We start from the raw sequence: 15,096 nt of genomic DNA, 5'->3' as shown, positions 1-15,096 counted from the left end.
TGCTTTTCTTATCAGATCTAAACACTCATCTGCCTCAAAAGAACATTACAGAGGATTTATACATGTAGAACTCTGCAGGTGGTATCACAGAATCATGTGATATGCTATGCCTGTGGCAAAAACAGCATGCTGTGTTACTGAAGAAACAGATTCTAGGTTTTACACTGGTAGAACTGCAGGGGCAACCTGCACCTGAAATGGAAAACAAGAGGGGTGAGGTCTCACCAAGCCACACTGCTTCACTTAAGTAAAATTTTGTCCATGCCATGATTTTGATGTGTTTAAATTTTGTAAAAAGCTTTTGTATAGCTTCAGAAAGGCTAGTTTTCATGACTAGTGGGATAGAACTCTTGATACTGCTTTGCTGGAGTAGCAGGCTGTACTATTCTTGTGCCTTTAAATCTACAGTAGCTTTTCATACTTTGAGTCCTGATGCCAGTGGGAGAGGTCAGAACTTTGCTTCCCTGCTGCTGTATTGCCAAGTCCTTTTGGATGACTGTGCTGAGACTGGGGCTTTGGCAGAGGAAAGGATTCTGAAATGTTTGGGAAAATACTCCTCATCATCAAGAAGTTCAGCCCATCAACATACTGACCACTCACAGAATGATAAAAATGTTGGTTCCATAGCGTCTCTAGTTCTCCAGTTTGTTGTGAGGCTATCTCCAGCCTTGCTCAAGGCATAGAATTGTAGAATCATAAAATCATCAAGGTTGGAAAAGATCCTCAGTTCCAACTGTCCAACTACCACCAATATTTTCTACTAACCCAGATCCTTAAGTACTACATTTACCCTCTCCTTAAGCATCTTCAGAGATAGTGTCTCTACCACTACTCTGGGCAACCTGTTCCAATACCTCACCACACTTTCTGAGAAGAAAGTTCTAAATCTAAACCTCCCCAGGTGCAACTTGAGGCTGTTCCCTCTTGTCCTATAGCTGTTACATGGGAGAACAGGGTGACATTCACCTTGCCACAACCTCCTTTCAGGGAGATGTAGAGCATGATAAGGTCTGAGCCTCCTCTTTTCCAGACAATCCCAGTTGCACCCTGTAAGTTTTGTGCACCACACCTCTCACAGCTTCATTGCCCTTCTCTAGTCATGCTCCGGGTCCTCAATATCTTTCTTGTAGTGAAGGGCCCAAAACTGAACACAGTAGTTGAAGTGTGGCTTCAGCAGCACTTAATACAGAAGGATGATCACTTCCCTGCTCCTGCTGGCAACACTATTTCCGGTATAAGCCAGGATGCCATTGGGTCTCTTGGCCATCTGGGCAGACTGTTGGCTCACTGTTCTTCAGCCAAGTGCTGACCAGTAATTCCAGATTCTTATTCTTTGCATAGTCCCAGCCACTCTGCCCAAATTTTGTAGTGATGCATGGGGTTGTTGTGATCAAAGTGCAAGACCCAGCACTTTGTTCTGTTGAATTTCATACAATTGGCCTCAGCCCAATCATCCAGCCTGTGCAGGTCACTCTTTAGAGTCTTCCTACTCTCAAGAAGATTCACGCTTCCCTCCAACTTGATATCATCTGCAGACTTGAGGTGTACTCAATTCTTTCATCCAAATAATCAGTAAGTTCATTAAACAAGAGAATAAATACATTGAATAGTCAGATGTGGCTCTAAGTAGCTAAGCTTGACTTCCAGGGTAAAAGCTTTCGTGACTATTCCTGCAGCCAGTTCAAGTCCTGTCCTATCCTTCCGATCAATTTCAGGGGTATGTATTCAAGCTGGTGTTCTTGTAACACGCAAGTGCTATGCTTAGTGAGATTGCTTAATAATAGTTTTTACTGAACAACAGTGTCACTGTTCATGCTGCCCTGAAAGGAAAAGGGAGCAAGCAGAAACTTCCAGTGACCATAACCCATTAAAAGAGTCTGAGTATGGGTTAACAGGGCACAAAGCCAGGCATGGGCATTGCTGCAATGCCATCTCAGACAGGCCCTGATCTGGAGAGCAGCATCCATGAGTAGGAGGGGGGGGCCTCCCTCTGTCTGCCTCTTCTTTTTGTCCCCATCGAGGCAAGCTCCTATAAGAGACAGACTAAAGTACAGACAGCTAAACTGACAGGAGTGAAAAGTCTGCACTGGACCCTGACAACTCTAGCAACTTCACAGTTAAATGGCAATACTGAAAAAGATGAACAATGCCAATATCACAGGAAAGCGACTTTTCAGCTAATTGCTGACACACTTTTGTAATTAATAATTTTTGGTTCATTATGGTATTTTATATAGATTCCATCTTTGTTCAATGTCTAAAATGGTATCATAAAGTTACTAACAAATGCAATTCGTAGGGCCCTTGATACAGAAGAATGGCATTAAGGTCCTTGTTAAACTGGAAAACTTTGCCCTCAGTGCTTCCCTTAGATTTTAAAGTTCCAGAGTACAAGTGAGTATGTGTTCAGTCTTGATTCTTTTACTCTCAAGGGACATTTAGAAATAGCTCAATTCTTTGTGTCTTTTGGACTTAAAAGGTAATTATAATATTTAACTCCTTTCTTTGCTTAAACTCTATTTTAAAAAATCTTGAAAGACATTGGATTCAATTAAAGGATTCGTTTGGGTTTCTTAGCAATATATTGACTTTAATTTTAGCAGGTACCACAGCCTCTAATTAAAACAGTTTGCAATACTTTGCCACAGGTTCCAGTGGAAGGATCCACAGACACTAAAGAAGCATGTTCCTTTCTTTTGCCTTTTAATTTAAACTCAGAGCTGACATCTTTCTTCAAAATTAATATTTTAGGTGTTCCAGCGTATGAAATCTGAGTTAGAATTTATAAGGATTAGTTTAACTAAAAAGAATAGTTAGCGTTTTCAGTAGCCTTTTCTCCCCAGTTATGTCAGTATGGAGGGAGGCATAATGTCTCCTTTCCTGATTTATTACTATCGAAGAGGCACAAGTCAGCAAGGAAATAAAGAGTTCACCATAAAAAAAAAATATTCTTAGTCATTCACATACATAAAGAAGAGATGAAATCTAGACTTAATAGTTTGCAGTGGTTGTGTTTTGACAATGTGTATGACATTAAAAGAGAGTTTTGAAGGAAACCAAAAAAAAAAAACAAAAACAAACAAAAGCCTTATGACCTTTCATAAGTGATGTATAAAACAACTAATGAAAGCCAAACAATGTCAGACATCACTGGAAAGTTTATCAAACCACAGTGTGAAGTGAGTAACTAAGAGCTTACTCTAATGAATGCGTGTATCTTCTGTATCTTAAATAACAAAAAGTTCTAAAGACCCAGTGTCAGACTTTTTGCCAAATTTATTTCTCACATATAAAAGCAGGTAACAATCACAAAAGGAGTGCAAAGAGTAAACTGCCACAGCTGATGAAAAAAAAGCATGATTTAAAATGGTTAAACTACCATTAACATTGTAGGCGCTCAATTTTTGGCAACAAAAGTTTCTTCCTATTTTTACAGTCTATAACAGTATATAACGGAAGGCCTGAGAATAGATTCTTCTTGAAACTACAATGAGAAATTGTAGTAAAAATAACAGAGCATCTTCAAAACTAAAGCATCTTCTCAAGCACATAATAAAAAGTTGTCCATTGAAAGAATCATCCTCACTGTGAAAAGGAATGAAGTATTATATTTTATGATAGTCATCTCATGTATGCGATGATGGAGAAAAAAAAAAAAAACAACATTGTTCTCCTTATAACCAATAAAGTCATGTAAAAAAAATACTATATTTCAAATGGAGAAGGACCATAAACTTCTTAGCACTGTGAAAATAAAATCAGAAATAAAATTAATCATGAATTGAGAAAGAAGAATGATCAAAACTGTAATTATTCACTTAAAATAAGACCTCAAATATGAACCAGCTTTCTTGGGCTCTTTGTCTCTGCAAGCCTTGTCCTCCTGGATCCTTCCAAGCTGACTCTTGAAGAGGCAGAAGTTTGATCTCCTGAAGTCCAGGGTTGTGAGCTTGTCTTTCATCCTCCTCACTGCCTTCAGGATCTTGTACTTCTCTATGTAATTAACACTGCAACCAAACTGCTTTCAACCTTCACATTCCCATCAAGACCTCTAGTGCTAATAGTATGTGATCCCGAAGAGCATTCTCCTCTGTAGATCTTCTGTCACATGGAGATGTAATTCGTTATCAGGGTACCTTGAGAACCTTCTGGAGTGTTTATTTTCTCTGTATTGTCCCTCCAAGAGATATCAGGCAGGGCAGCTGAAGTCCTCCAGCCAAGAGGCTGCTCCTTTCTATCTCTAGAGGGCCTCATATGGTTGCTCTTCCCTGCTGGATGGTCTGTAGTGGACAAGAACTGCACTGCTGCTATTACCTCTCTGCTCTAGAATCCCAACCCATAAGCATTCAGAACCATGCACTCCAGTTGCTGTCACATGAATGGCAGCTCCCTCTCCTTTCCTTCACAGCCTGTCCTTAAGATACCTCTATTCATCCTCCGCAACACTCCAGAAATGGGATCCATCCCGCTATGCCTTTGTGATTCCAACAAGAAAATAGCTCTGCAGATACACAGGTCTTTAACTCATCTTCTCTATTCTCTATACTGTGTGCATGTGTGTATCCATACTTCAGAGGGGCATCCTGAGTTATTGACCTCCTGGAGGGATTTCTCCATAATGCTGCCTTATAGTCACTTCCTTGCCTACATGCAAATACGTAGGTGGCCCAGCTTAAGCTTCATTTCATTTGTTTTGTGTTTCCTTTCTATTATATCACCTCATGTCTGTGGCTTTGCAATACTGTCACCCCCTCACAGGGATGTTGATTGCCCCCTTCCATCATTCTCTCTGTGGCCAGTTATCCTATTGGGGAAAGCTTCGTTCCACTGCGTGAGCTTGATCAGATCTCTCCCAAGTAGATGCTGTTCTGCAAATGGGGCCCAGTGGTCATAAAACCTAATGTCCTGTTGCCAGTTATTGACCTGTCCTTTTAGTATTCTCATGCCCTTTACCTTACCAGAAGGGTTCATGGGAAGAATACCACAAAGGACCTCAAGTCCTCGACTACTTTCCCCAGAGCTCTGTAGTCACTACTGTTAATGTCCAGGATTCCTCTGGGATCATTTGTACTCATATGGAATAACAGCAAGGAGTAGCAGTAAGAAGGTCAGATGACGTTCGTCAGTCCCTCTGCAGTACCCTGTATCCAGGCACAATAATTCGCAGGCTGTCCCTGCAGTCTGGAACTGGGAGGGCTGCACCTGCCAGGAGAACCTCCTCGGTGTCAAAACTTCCAATCCAGCTGGCACAACTGTTTCAACACCTGCTGGCAGTGTCATTATGTATCTAAGACTGTTACAGTGATTGCTACCACTCAGCTGAGGCCCCCTTTTCCCCTTCATCCTTTGTGCCCTTCTGCAAGAATTGCTGTGCAAACTGTCAGCTGCTTCTGTTAGCTAATCTATTTAAAAGTAGTGAGTATCACAGTAGTAAAGTATATTCTGTTTCTACGCACCATTCAATGAAAAATACAAAAAAAACAAACAAAAAATGTATTTTGACCTTTGCTTTGGATTCATGTTGAGAAACAAAAAGTATCATAGTTTCTGACAAAATTCATACTGTTTCTTAGTTGTATTTTTTAGTATATTGCATAGCAGTCTTTCAGTTCCTTCATTGTCAATAAACTGCAAAAGTTGAATACCTACATTTTAGTATTTTCCCTGATTGAATGCTGACATGACATAGATTCAGGGAATTTGATCTGTTGACTGAATTTCTACTTTCTCCCACAGTGATGGATACCATGGTGGCAACTGATTGCTATCTTTCCACCCCTGTAATATCAAAATAAATATCTGCTATGTTTTCTTCACTCATGCCATTCTTCTTCTTCTTGATTTTGTTGGCTGCACAAACCCACATCTGAACTGTTTCTTTTATTTATTAACTGCCACAGTAGAACAATTTGATCATCAAGACTTAATGTATTTGAACAAACAAACTGTAAAATAATTTTAATAAAACCTATAACATTTCCCAGGAGCGTTACTATTTTCCGTGTTCTAGCACGTTAAAGATACAAACATTTGAAATCTTGTTTCCATTTGTTCTTACCTCTGGAAAATCATAGTGCTGAATTAACTCACATGAGCCATGCATACTTGTTGAAGCAGAAATACACAGTTCAGTCTAGTCCAGCTAATCTTAAATATAATACAACTTGCTTTCTTCTATTTGGCAGAATGAAGGTAATGACAAAAATGTACCTAAAGAAATACTCTGCCTTTCTATACATCTGGAAGGCCTCTGGATATTTGCTCTGTGCCAAACATCTTAAATTAGTTTTACTAGCACATCTACAGCACTTGAGAAACAAACTAGAAAGGAGTAAGTGTCAACATCTGGAGCTCATTAATCTTAGGGCATGACATCAAGAATAAAAGGAAAAAAAAGGGGAAGACAGAAATGCACATGAAGAAAAACACAGGCTAGAAAAGGAGGAACGTGCTTTTCTTATCTGCTTCTCAATTTCTCTAAGAAAAAAAAAAAAAAAAGATCTTTAGAATTTTCCATTTACCACTTGTCAGATTTAGTGACAAGTAAGAAGAGAGTTTGTATTTTGCCATTATTTGCATGTCTTATTTATAGTGTTACATATCCACTTCCCAAATAGAATTCTTATCAGTGTTGATCTGGATGATGCAATGATGTAACTGAAAAAAATACAGTGAAGAAATGTCTTACACATGCAATTACTGTAAGATCACTTTGGATACATATACTACCTTTAGTAACTGAGTGACAATACCAGTGATAGCATTTCTTTAATTCCAGCAGAAATTCCAAGTTGTCACACAATTCCACAACTAAAGTGGAGCTCTCAGGTGGAGCATAGACCTGGGGAAAGGACAAGAGACACCAGAATAGGACAAGAGGGAATGGCCTCAAGTTGAACCAGTGGAGATTCAGGTTGGATATTAGGAAATTTTCCTCCTCAGAAAGAGTGATGAGTCAGTGGCACAGGCTGCCCAGGAAGGTGGTGGAGTTGTTCAAGAACAGTGTGGATGTGACATCGAGGGACATAGTGTGCAATAATATAGATGGATGTTTGGACTGGGTGATCTTTAAGGTCTTTTCCAACCTTAATGATTCAATGATTGTACAAAAGAAAGATATGAGAGCTTAGATTAAAATTTTTGAAGTTCAGACTTTAAATTAAAAAAAAAAATAAAATGCCATCTACACAAAGTAAGACTTTTCTTCGGTTGCATATATTTTTCCCATCTGACCATAATTTCAAGAGTTAATGCATTATTATTCCAAGGAAATTTCTTAATGGGTTTGTTTCACTGTACCAGATCAGTAAGACTCAAGTTGCCCACTGACTCAGGTAACCCTGTCATATGTAGATAATGTTGCTTACATACTGCTCAAGTCCGGCTGGGTGTTTTTGTGAAATGCAGCCAGAATAATTCAATGGCTCAGTTTCATATCACTTACTTTTGCCTACCTGGAAGACTTTTATCTAACATAGTCACCTAAAATGTCTTAATAGTCAAGGCACAGATGCAATTCTAAAAAAATAAACCATGAAATAGGACAAATGATCTAAGAACAAACCAACTTCCTGGGCTGGCAGACAATCAGCCTTGTGTTCAGCCTTGTGTTCCAAAAGTCTCTCTAATTTTCTTCAAATATTTCATTAGTTTCATTATGAGCAGTTGACACTTTTCTGGCAACAACGTTAATAAATGTATATTTCAATGTTAATTGCAAATCCTGGAAGAGGCTATAGTTCAGGAACTCTGCATGGTGATGACGAGGTGGCAAAAGGCAGCTCTTTGTATAGCCCTAATGAGAAAATTAACCAGCAAACTAAGCTCAGATGTTGACAGCATGAAAAATAAATTATAAAAATAATAATAAAAATCCAGTCCTTTCAAATCATTTGTATGTGGGTATTTTCCACAGTCTAACATTTCTAGTGTGAAATTTTCCTCTACAAACCAGTAGAATCTGAGTATGTTCTCAGACATCCCAATAGTCATGGAAAAAAAATAGGCTATACACCACAGAAATGGAATGAAGACTAAAAAAAGTGACAAGCCATTACCAAAACAAACAGCAGCCCACAGGTTCATGGAATTGGATGAACGGCTGCAGTGAAATTCTGCAGTCAAAATGGCTTATTATGCCTTCAAATGAAGAATGGAAAGAAGTTGGATTTGAAAAGTGATGTTATTTTGCATCTACACGAGCTTCTGCTGCCATGAAAACTCCATGTCGTATGCAAGTTTGATGTCCAGGACTCAGAGTGAATACCAGTCAACTGGAAACACACTTTTCTTTAATGTAAGGATAAGAGTATCTTACAGTAATGTCAATAGACTCGATATGTCAGAGCATGTCCAGAATCTGCAAAGCTTATCTTCAGTGGTTTCAGCTCAGCTAGTCTTCCTCTATGCCAGTAGAAGTACACCATTAGTTTTAGACTAGAAGGGACAGCACAGAAACAGGGTCCTTTCAGAAAGCCAAGTAGTACTTGATAACAGAAGGATCTTGTAGCTAAAGGGTAAAGATTTTACAGTATTCAAGGATTTCTGGAAAAAAATACGAAGCAAAATGGTAAAGAATCATCTTTACCTGTATCTAATCATTCAAATATTTCAACAAGGATTATGACTGCTTTCTTGGAAAAAGAACCAACCTGGGTTGGTTGTTATTCAAAACAAATCATGCTCTTTTTCAGATGCTGATGTTGAATTTTAATTCTGCACATCTTTAAGGTTGCAGTAGGTTTCTGCATCTGACTTTACAACTCATGAATATCAAGAAATGGACAAACAGCTTCTACATAGAGAATAAACACAAGGAGAGTGAGAAATACATTCATGCAAGTCTCCGTTTTGTTCCTTAATTCAAATATGTAATTATTACCCTTCTTCATCAGAGTCTACTATACATTTCTGAATGTTGTTTTGCCCTAAAATTATCTAAAACATAAAAAGTAAAATAAAATAAAATTGTATGACTTCAAGGAGAAACAAATGCTTGAAGAGTCAATACTTTAGTGAAAAAGTGAAAATGATGTTAATGAAACCTCCAGTAAATAGCCTTTATTCATTCCACCCGTACTAGGCTGTTGGCATAATCATACTTCTATCCAGCAAAGGAGATAAAGGAGAAGGTTAGTGAATACAGCAAATACTTTCTTATGTAAATGTCCACGTTGGTACCAATACTTAGACATCTGTCTAAGAACTCTGATGTTTCATAAAGCTGCTAAAGACTAACAGAATTTGCATACTGAATTTCCGTAAAACCCAAATTCAACAAGAAATGGGCAGAACAGACTTTCATCTCAGCTTTCACTGTTCTATTATTACTGGCTTAGATCAGCTATTCTAAAAGATAATGGCCAAATTCTTGCTGATTTCAGAGGGAATAGAATAGAGCTCTTTTAATCTCTCTGGGAATTACAATATTAGCCCATTTGTACACAGCTGCAGATGCAGCTTGCTGTCAGGATGATTTGTGTCTATGCATCCCTGAGAGCCTGCTTAGTAACTAGAATAATTAGCCTTCTTCCAGTGCAGCTATAAACTCATAACCTTGTGCAGATGTCCTTACCATGCTTTTGCACACCCTTAACATAGTTTTTATCTGGACTGGCCTAACCTTGAATGTTCCCTGGACCATGGGTTTCTCAGTTACACCAGGGCAGCGTGACCTTTTTGGACACACTCCCTTTTGCCTTGTCAGTGAAGCAGAGCTTGTTGTATTTTCTTAGAGAGAACTGACAAAAACAGTGTTAAGTGAGATAATGCATGGAGTTGGTACTGTGATGTAAATAGCAGAGAAACTTCTGTGATAAAACTGAAGTGCTGATATACATCTCAAACCATGTACTTAAGGCAACCTCTTGTCCTTGTTAATCCAAAAATTATGGTGAAAAAAAGGAGAAATTGAAAGATCTTACTAGGTTCAAGAATTACTCAAGAATTTTTAATGCTATTTCCAAAAAAAATCTGAATTTCCAAGCAATTTTATTATAAACTCAATCAACACTGTAAAGAATTGTTAGCGTTTTACAAAAATCAGAAATGAGAATGCATCTTTTCTGATGCATTTTTTTCAGGCACCAATGGTGTTAGCTTTCCCACAACTTTGCCAGCGCGTTTTGAACCTAAGTAGGTAAATTCCATCAGACTTCAGAAAGCAGTTTGGACTGTGGCCTCCATGTTTCTCTTTCTGAGGCTGAAAACAGTCAGTACCAAAATTGCATAGCAATTTAGGCTGTTGCCCCAAAAGCTGTGAAAAGAAATCATATAACTCTGTTACCAAAAGCCCAAATGACAATAATGTGTTGCATTTATGGATTATTTAATATTCATTTTGCATACTTATTTCCTATATCTCTGTAATGTGCATAGGTGCTGAACAGAAACAAATGTTCTGCTAGGTTGTCTACTTTTAGTGCTTTGGGCAGTATTTAGGAAAAGTAAAATAGGAATGTCAGTCTCATGGAGCTTCATTTGGTTGAGGAATTGAGGAGCAAAACAAGAAAAGCCTTTTGCCCAAAAGAAAGGGGCTTACTTTCCTCTCCTAATGTGATATCACATGCACACATATGCATGTGCATGAATGAATTATTTAAAAAAAAAAAAAAAAAAAAAGCATTCCCTGAGCAGCTCTTTTCATGTCAGGACACTTTCTGTCACAAGTGACACCCAGATGATGAATGAATAATTAAGATGTGATGAGGTACAACAAAGAATGTGTGACTGCCATGAAATGAACTCTTCCCATGGGCTTTTAAAGCATCAGCTGCAGATGAGTCCCATATTCAATGAGATGTGATTGCACCAGGTAAACAACACCCCCTAGACCTACCTTATTTGCTCTTATGAAATTCCCTTCAGTTTTTGCCCATAAATAATTCAGGTAAATGGCTTTGACCACTACAAGCTGCCAATTATTTCAGTGCTGTCAGTCCCCATCATTAGTTGACACTGCGTCAGCTATTCCATTACAAAAATAAATAAGTAAATAAAAGGTTTCCAGATAAGAAAACATTATTTTCCCAACCCCCTTCCCCCCCTTTTTTTTTTTTCTTCAGTGCATTTATTTTCCAAAGTATTTTCCTTGGTATGAAAGAATGGATCTCATTCAGATTGGTGCCTTACTGTAATTGTTAAATTTATTCAGACTTTTAGATATGTAGGAGTAGTCCTAGAAGAAAATCAGAAAAGCTCAACTGACACTGTGGGTATAGCAGTTTGTAAAAAACAAATATTTCACTCTGATCCTTCATATTTTGAAGATGACTTATTTAAGCACTGATATTATCATGGTCATCACTGTTTATTTGCATTGTAAAACTTTAAGGAAGAGCCAAACAGGGCAATATTGAGTTATTATTTATAACCTCCTCAAAAAAAAGATACCTACATGAGCAAACCACAATACAAAACCATCTTTGTTCAAAGGTGTGATCATTAGACTCAGTGACTTCAAAAATTAGCCTACTGTAAGCAGGACTAGTTCATTATGCAATAATAAAACTGGAGGGGAGGGTTATTTTGTTGTATTTCAACACTGGCAAGAATTAGAATTGTTTCTGTAGTGGTGACTGTTCAGGAGCCTGCAAAATGAAGATGGTAACATTCTGACTTTTAATTAGGTGTTAAATTACATGGTATCATCCTGAATTATTAAAGAATAAGATATCCTTGATTGTTGATTGCTGATGTTGATGTTGATTGTATTGCAGTCTAACCTGAACCTTAAGATGAAGGTCAGCTTGCTGGATTAATCATCAGTAATTTTTTATAATTTACCAGGCAATGAAATTAGCATTTAATCCTGGAAGCATTAACTGAGGGAGGAGGATGTGGATGAACGAATATAGATATTAGTTAGGAAAATAATATTTTGGGAGTGAACACTGTGGTTTTGCCTGAAAATTTAGATAAGACTGAAGGCAGCTAGATACATGACACATTGCTAAATATATTAGTGATGTTGGGTTAGTCCCTGTGTCAGTAGTAATGTACATAACCGGTAAAATGAATGTTGTTTTTCCAGTTTACTACACTGCCTACTTTCCAGTGGATCCTTATTTACTTACTTGGACCTGAGACAAGCAGTGAAAGTCACAGTCAGAGAACTTTTTTCTCCTGATTCTCGTACCTAACCTTTTGTGAAGTGCACAGTTTTCTTTTGTGAAACACCAGGGTGCAGTCATCCCAACATTTGGTTATAGTTCATGGTCTTTTGTCAGAATAAATCCTTCTGTCCCCTGAATCAGCTGGTGATCTTTGTTCTGGGTAGCCTGAATTGCTCCTCTTTGGTGATGAAATGATACTTCACAGGGTGCCAGTCAATAAGCCATTAGTGCCATCATCATCACCTGGTGTCAGAGCTCAGATCTGAACAGCTTTATGAGTTCCATTATCAGAGACTTAGCACCCTGCATTAAAAGCACACTCTGCTTTTGAAAGATTGACAGAGATCCAAAGGAACCATGAAACACCTAGAAACATCTGGAATTCAAGTCCACTCTCCACTTCAAATACCAGCTTTCTGCTTGTTTCTGTAAAGGGAAGTGAGAAAGAAGGTTCAAAAAGGAGAGAGGAACGCATTTCAGTAATAGGCCATAAAGGCCTTTCTGCCTTCAAAGCAATACGGTGGAGTCACTAGCCTCAGGGCCAGGGGAGAAAAGTGAGTAGAGAGATTTCTGCTGTTCTGATTTGCAGCATGTCAGGAAACATGGCTCCTTATTAACAGGCAACCTGTGTGAAATTGCCTCTTGTATTAATGCTTTGCCTGAGGATTAATAGCACAGGAGATGTAAATGAATGGAATGAAAAGACACTTATCTGTTAGTATTCCCTTTGATTTGTTTTTCCATTTAATTTTAATTCTTACATCTTCAGTTCAGTTATTTTTATACTGATATAGCATCATTGCAGATAGCCACAAAGCTACTAACAACAAAAAATCATGGAGTCTGAATCCTCTTCATGGAGATGACATAATCTCTTTACAAAACCACTTATTTTATCAGATTGCTGTGGAGTGGGGGAAAGAGATTCTGTCTAGTAAGATCAGCAATAGTCTTCCTTTGCTGCAACCAGTGTTATTGATAGGGACAAGTTTTGTATGATGCTTGAAGGGGAAAAATAACTCCCTGAAGCTTCTTTTAATTTATACATGTAAAAAAATCTCAGGTTGGCATTACTGTTTCCCAGTCCCATCCATTTTCCTTTCATGCATTCAGTACGAAAGAGGTGACAGGAAAGTCACTTGAGAAACTGATACTGAGCTGCTTGTGGTGGAGGTAAGGCTCACTGAGCAGCTCTGAGATGACAGGGTACAAGTGATACCGGTATCAATATTAGAAGTGAAGAGTGTCATCTTCATTTCTCAGTCATGTGAATTCAGCCTGAAATATGAAAATTCAGGTCTGTCAGAATCTTAGGAATTCAATATTTTTTTCACTTTTATTAAGAAAAAGAAAACCTCACACTTAAAAAAAAAACCATACAAATATGAACTACAGCGAAGTCACATACGTCAAAACAAAAAGGACAGTAGCAGCAAGCACCATGCTTTTGGGAACTTATTTATAATACCTGTTAAGATGAAGCAAAAAATCCTTTTAGGCATACGGATTTTCACACTCATCCCTGTGAGCTGGGTGATACGCATTCTTCACGACTTTGTCTCTTCCTTTACCTTAGGACCAGGTGGTGGCCAACTGCTCAGCTTCTAAATGACCTTCTGGAGAAATTCAGAACAACTCTTTCCTCTGATTTCTTGCTTGAAGGTACAAAAAAGGGAAATTATTTGGATGGGTGCCTGACATACAGAAATGCATCAAATCCACAAAGCTCTGCACTCCAGAGAGAAAGCATCTCCTTCTCTAGGGATGAACACAGAGATACCGATAAACAAGGAGAGAAATGGCATCCATCCTCAGACATCTTTATGCCACCTGCCCTTTCTGAAGCACCACAATAGCTGGAAATGCTGCCAAGACATCACACAGCCATGCAGACCCAGTTCACTTCTCTGTGAGTGCATACATTGCTAATTCGTGATGATACATCCATGCAGAAAAGCAGATAACATCAAAAGGAGCAATTTTGCAGTGCTGAGTACTGTTCAGTCCTCCACAATGTGGACAATGCTGCCCAGCTCACAGTAGCTCCTGTCCTTCATACTTGGACAGAAATGTTTTGTGACGTGTAATTTTTATTTATAGACTAAAAGTAAAGAGCAGATGAGTAAATTTAGGGAGTTTCTAACTCGTGAAAGCAAAATGTACATGAAAATTCATTACTGCTTAGGATGCCAGATATCTAGCTTATTTCTAATTATACAGAATTGTTCATCAGGAATTATAGCCCCTGTATGCTGTCTTCACCTAAGAGAATTTACCCATTTATAGCAGATCTGAAGGTTTTCTTTGTAAAAATCAATTCTTCAAATGGTGAAGAACTTTAAAAAGAGACTTCTTCTAAATCCTAAATAAACAAAACTGCCAATGATTTCTAACAGCACTGCTCAGCACTGCTCAGCTGCATTAATACTATAGAATCAGAGAATCAAAGAATCACCAAGCCTGGTTCATTGCCTTCTGTTTATTAAGAATTTAACAATGTTTCCCTTTTTATACCAAGCCAGGAGAAAGATTACTCCATAAATAAATAAGTAAAATATTTATTGCTTCAATCTAACTGTGAAATAGCAAATATTTATACTAAGATTTTAAAATTATATTTTCTATTTTAACATATTCTATAAAGTTCTTGTTATTGATTACACTATTGCATGTACAAATAAAACTACTAATGGCTGTTAAAAACATTTCTTTATGATTATTTTCTTTTGTTCACCACACTGAGACAGAAGACAGCTGTGTTACATAAAAGATGATGTAATAGGGAGAGCACTTGAAGTTAATCTTGAAATAAAATCTGAAATTCCCTGAGTTTTGTTTGAGGTAGGTCCTGGGACTGTGCAGTGTCTTCAGAAAGACCATTTTGAATGGACAGCACTATTCCAGGACAGCCACCAAGGACTGCAAAGCCAAATAACCCCTGTGCACTAGCAAAGAACCCAGGCTTCGTGTATGATGCAGCCAG

Source organism: Centrocercus urophasianus, unplaced genomic scaffold (assembly GCF_019232065.1).
Source record: "Centrocercus urophasianus isolate 14NV4802_14NV808 unplaced genomic scaffold, USGS_Curo_1.0 seq_21, whole genome shotgun sequence".
NCBI lineage: Eukaryota > Metazoa > Chordata > Aves > Galliformes > Phasianidae > Centrocercus > Centrocercus urophasianus.
Note: the sequence above shows the minus strand (reverse complement) of the source record.